Source organism: Carcharhinus amblyrhynchos, chromosome 8, assembly GCF_965287045.1.
Source record: "Carcharhinus amblyrhynchos chromosome 8, sCarAmb.v2.hapA, whole genome shotgun sequence".
NCBI classification, from domain to species: domain Eukaryota; kingdom Metazoa; phylum Chordata; class Chondrichthyes; order Carcharhiniformes; family Carcharhinidae; genus Carcharhinus; species Carcharhinus amblyrhynchos.
Window position 1 is genome coordinate 92253469 of NC_137331.1, and position 6000 is coordinate 92259468.

The 6000-nt window shown below is 41.2% G+C and overlaps 1 protein-coding gene across 5 annotated transcripts in view; it reads right to left on the reverse strand.

The window, feature by feature from the left end:
• The window catches only part of LOC145346767 (uncharacterized), a 381295-nt gene extending 375654 nt beyond the window's left edge, over positions 1 to 5641 (reverse strand). For 2 of the 5 annotated variants that reach the window (XM_080194470.1, XM_080194472.1), the window contains exon 1: positions 5474 to 5641. The gene's annotated coding sequence lies outside the window, so the exon portion shown is untranslated. Of the gene's footprint in view, positions 1 to 5019; positions 5150 to 5473 lie in introns of those variants that run through there. The other 3 variants (XM_080194471.1, XM_080194480.1, XM_080194469.1) reach the window with 3 other exon arrangements.
• Positions 5642 to 6000: the final 359 nt, after the last annotated feature.

The following is a 6000-nucleotide window of genomic DNA, read 5'->3' on the forward strand; positions in this document are numbered from 1 at the left end:
ACCCAATTCTTCCTTAATAGCAAAATGTAATCTGACCAGCTACCTCAAAAATCTCAGAAACCTGTTTAACACTCTATTGAAAGAAGTCACCACAATAAAGTACTTGTTCAGTATCAGGCCCAAGTACTAAATTAGATTCTGTGTTCATAGTGAGCAGTGAGGTTTCAACCTTCTAACTTATTTGCACTGGATCACGTAAGGAGATACAAGGACAGGTGATCAATAGCTGACAGACCCTCCCCCAGGCAAACAAAAACATTGGAACACTTGAAGAATTGAAGGCTCAGAGTTCACCTTCAGAAGGCAAAAAGTACAAGAAGGCAAACCAACGGACACCCCACATGGCTCAGTACTAGCTCCCGCTCTGTTCAACTTGTACACAAATCACACACAAACAGGAATTATTGGACAAAAAAACCAAATATCTGGTCTCAAACCCAATCAAACAGTTACTGCTTTCAACCTCCAAGTGGTCTGCCCTCAACTGGTTCAGCACGCATCACAGTCCCTGCTTGGCCAACCTCCATAGATGTGCATTAGTGCCAACCCCCTAAGTGCCTGAGAGAGAGCAAATTATGCGCCATATCATAGAAAGCGTCCAAACCACAACTCAACAGAGGCCTAACCATACTCAACACAGCAGGAATGGAAGAAATTGCTGAACTGAGACACTGCATTCGCAAAATAAATAACCAACAGCATGGTCAGGATTTTATGGAGAGTCTTAAAGTAAGAGATAAGGCTGAAGAGGCCAGGGGGAGGGGGGGTGCCATGTGAATTAGGACATGGGCAGCAGAGATTCGGCTTTGCATTGGATACACAGAGGGAGGCCAGCCAGGAAGCAAATGGAATAGATAATTGTAGAGCAAATGCTTCTCAAATCTTTTCCCAATTGTGATCCCATTCCAAGGAGTGAAAATTGCTGTGATCCTTCATTGGGAGCTGTGCGAGGACTTGGCAGCTGTTAACATTTAGTCAGAACTCCATGGTAGCCTTTGCTGCACACAGCTTATGACCCACAGTTTAGAAAACCCAAGTCTTAGAAGTAACTATGGCGTGGATAAGGGTATCTGGGGAAATTGAGCTGAGGCATGGATAGAGACAGGCAATGTTATGGAGGAGGAAGTACGTAAGCTTGGTAAAGGAACAGATATAAAGCCCATCTCAAGAAAATAGCACACCAAGGTTACAAATGTTTTAGTTCAGTCTCAGTGGTCAGGGAGATAAATGGAGTCAGTGGCTAGGGAATGGAGACAATGATTTCAATTTTACTGACATTTAGTTGGTTCCAAATCAAGCATATACTCCTTTAAGAACAAAATAGTACTCCAGGTGTGGTAATGCCAATGCCCTGTACAGCTGTAGCAAGACTTTTACACTCCATCCCCCTGGCAAAAAAGGCCAACATTATCTGATCTTCCAATTACTTTCTGTACATATATGCAAACTCTTTGCAACTCATATACAATGACATCCAGATTTCTCTGTACTACAAATTTCTGCAGTCTCTCTCCATTTAAATAATATTCTGGTTTCCTATTCTCCCTGCCAAAGTAGACAACTTCATCTTTCCACATCATGTTCCATTTGCCAAATGTTTGCCACTCACAGCCTGTCAATATCCCTTTGCAGGCTCTGCATCCTCCTCAACTTATTTTCCTACCTGTTTTTGTATCTGACTACAATTCAGTCAATCACTTCATTCAAGTCATTAATATAGATCATAAATAGTTGAGACCCCAAAATTGATTGCTGTCGCATCCCACTAGTTACGGTTTGCCAACCTAAAAACCACCTATTCATCCTGACTGTTTCCTGTTAGACAGTCAATCCTCTTTCCCCATACTAGTTTAATCACAACACCACAAAATCTTATCATGGACATTAAACTTATCAAAGACCATTTAAAGATCCAAATACATTACATCCACTGGTTCACCTTTATTCATGCTGCTTGTTACCCCTCAAAAGAACTTCAATAAATTTGAAATTTGTCAATATAAGTTCCCTTTCACAAAACCATGTGGACACTGCCTAATTGGACCATGAATTTCTAAACATCCTGCTGCTACCTCCTTAATAATGATTCTAGCATTTTCTCTATCATAGATGATCTTACTGTTTCTAGGTTTCTGGCTCTCTCCTTTCTTGATCAGAGGTTTTACATTTGCACCTTTCCAGAATCTAGGGAACTTTAAAAGATTAAAACCAATGCATTGACTACCACTGCAGCCATTTCCTTAACTTCCTAGGATGCAGGCCATCAGTTCTAAGGGACTTCAGCCTTTAATCCCATAAATCAGAAACAGCGTGAGCTAGGTGTTACCAAGCACAGCCGGCATATTTCTGGGTGATGTCACCTAGGGACAATATTTCAACAAGAAATAGAAGGGGACCAGAAACATTGGTGCAACAACTGGAAGGGAAGCTATTGTAGGCCGACTATCTAGTTACAACTGGGTAGAGGGGAATAAAATTCACCTTGGCTCAAGAGTCAAGTTAAACTAGCATCCACCACTTTTAGTGGTAGAGCACCCATGCTTCTACCACCTTATGGTAAGAACTGTGTCCAAACATTTCCAGAATGGCTTGGTTCAAATTTTAAGGTTGTGCTGTCTTGGGCTAGATTGAATGGACAGAAAACATTTCTATTTATCCCTAATGATTCCTTTCAAAACTTTAAACACTTCAAAGATCAATCCTTAAAACTTTTGTATTCCCTGGAAAAGAGATTATATAATTTCAAAGTTGGATCCTTGATAACAGTCTGGTGAATCTAAGCAACTTGCCAAAGCAAATATATTCTAAGGTGTGATGTTCGCAACTGTCCAGTATTCCAAATGTGGTCTAAACATCTTCTAAACTTTGGATATAAAGGTTAACATTCGTTTGCATTTTTGATCATTTTTATACCTGACAAGAGTGATCCAAGAAACAGACCCAAAATAGATTACCTCACATTTACCCAAATTTAAATTCATTCACTAGTGTTGCCCACTCAATCTGTTAATATTTCTTGTAATTTTACACTTTCATCACACTATTTCCTTTATATTTCACCCATCTCATCTGCAAACTTGAATATTTGGTCCTCTACGTTAGCAAGGTAATTAATAAATATAATTAGAAGTATTTTGAGGCCTCAGGAAGGAAATGATTAAATTGGTTCCTACTTTTGATGGTTACTGGTAACTTCTGCACCTGTGTACAGTAGACAAAGGGAAGTGGAGGCTCAGAGGTAAATCACACTGTTTAGGCTCACATGGGTAGTAGCTACTTGGGCAGACACTGACGCCCGTAGAACCATACAATCTACAGAAGTAGGCAGGATGGAGGTGAGGATGGTGTTCAATTACATAGGTCTGTCTCTCCAATGCAGTCCTTTTCTAAAATCTAGAGTGATTAAAATCTTGAACTTCCTACCATAAGGACTAGTTGCAGCAAATAACACAGACACATTTAAGAGGAAGCTAGGGGGTGTATGCTAGGGTGAAAGAAATCGAAGGCTATAATGATTCGTTAGTTAGAGGTGCCTCATATGATGCATAGGTCAGCTGGGCCGAATGGCCAGTTGCTGCGCTGAAAGTTCTTGCAAAATGAACTATAGCTGAAAAGCAAAGTCAGTCCTCCAGTTTATGCAGCTGAAAAGCAAAAAAGTTTACACAGCAATGCAGCTGAAGAGTACCATTTTAAATTATATGAGACGCACTTTTAGGAGTTACTGCCAGCAGCAACCCCCATTTCTTTTACAAGTGCCATTAATCCGATGAGCATCTTGTTCTAAAATACCGGTTACAAATCCATCATAAATTATGTATCAGCTGCTTACAATCTTAAGCCCATCTTAACCGCCACACAATTTCTTATTAATTTAGCCCATGCTTTCTACTTCCCTACCTCATACCAATGGCTGAAGGCTTGCATTACTGATCTGCAAAGTGTCACTTTGGAACTGATCACTAAGAAACACACAAGCTATTCATATAAGTATGAATACACACACACACACACACACACGTGAAATATTCAACTGTTAAGATCAGAAAATGTTTCAAAGATGGAACAACAGCAATAACTAAATAATAACTCCAATCTTGCCACATGCTGCAAGTACCTTGAACCCAGCCTCAGTATCAAGATTGTAAGGCAGACACAAAATGCTATGACATAAGTGTTGAGTTATGGGTTTTACCCAATTGTCAATTAGGCTAGTAGGATGTCAAGCAAAGTGAAGTGATTCCTTTACAAAGTAGAACAAACTCTGAATCAGGAGGTAAATTAATGCTCATCCAGTCACCACCTATGTTAGTTCCCACCTGCATTCTGAGCAGAACCAGGGAAAGAATTCCACCCATCTTGCAAACTGAATACAGACAGGAGACCAATTTCAAAATAACCATGGAAATATACTATTTATGTATTCACTGTATAAAATCAAACCCTGATGAAAAGGAGGAAAAAAAACAGACACACATACAACCTACACAAAATGAAACAATGGCTGGTCAGTTTAACCTCTGCTTATTCATCACCTCCCAACAGCAGTAGGAAGCTGGTCTTAAATTATTTTCACTTCCATCCCTTTTCCAAAAAATTACAGTGGATCATTTAACCATCTTTTCTATTCTCACAACATTTAACTTAATCCATTGAATTGGTACACTTGATTAGATAGTCTACATTGACTAGCCTCGCCCCATGCATCGTGTTGCCCCACCCATTCTACTGGATTCTCACAACTCCAAAGTCACAACAAAGAATAAAACAAATGAAGGCAACAGAAATACATATACTAGTATACAAAAGTCGCTCAATTACGAAATACTTATAATTCAGAAAAAACCCAAATCTGCATTGCAGCAGACATCCGTTCACAAGTTAATTTAAATACATATGGCTAAAAAAAACCAATTACACATTTTGACAGGTTCAGTCAATCACAACAAAACGCAGCCCCAAGCAATTAATTTAGAAGAAACGAAGAGCAAATTATTTTAACTTTTCTTTCCTTTCTTTTACCTGTACTTGGTATAAGTTGCTGTGTATTTTTTTTAGTGTTGCAGTGTCAGGATCTGTATAACTGTGGAGCACAGAGATGAGTTCTCAGACAACACAGGGCAGGGGGGTGGGTGAGTGAAGACAAGTCAATGCTGCAAAGTTACTCAGCCCGCTGGAAGGAGGCGGGGCCATTACAACCAAACCTGATCAACCGTCGCGGCGGACGCCGCCCCGCCCCCTCAGCGTTTGACTGACAGTTGAGCCAACCAATCGGCGCTTGGAGTGCCATCGCAGGAACCGCCCCATCCAATCGACGTCAAGACGTCCGACTTCCGCTAACAAGTTGCGTTGAGAGAAAAGGCACCGCCCCGAATAACTGATACTCCCTTCCCCCTCCCCCAACCACCTCCCTTTAAAGAGGCGAAATTTGAATATATATATGTAACGTCCATTTATCGTAAGAAAATCGACTTACGTTTCGCCGACTGGAAATCTTGCTACGGTAATGTTTGTTTTAAAAAAATGATTTTGGTTTATCTTCCCCCCCCTCCCCAATTTTATTTTAATTGCCTCTCTCTCTTTCCTGCCTCGCCGTTTTCAAGCTCGGGAATTCAATCTGTGCGACCGCTAAAGGTCCTCTTCTCAACCTAGTGTGATGACGCAGCGTTTGATTGCCAGCGCCGTTGACCAATTGCTGGTTGCGTCAGGGATTGGTGACGCCGGATTGTGATGCGGCTCGGCCAATTGCGTCGAGAGGTTTGTGCTGAGGAGGCGGGACCTGCTGCGGCGGTGTCGGCAGCAGGTTAGGCTGAGCCAGCGGGGAGAGGTGCCACTCAGAGCGATGATGGTCCCAGTGTTTCCAGCCCACCCTCAATCAGTCAGACGCAATCCCATTAGCTGGTCTTAACATTTCTACCGTTAGCACACGGATCCTTTAATCTAGAGACGTATTTTTCAATAATCTAAATGTCCTTTTCTGCACACCTACCTCGCATTTTGACA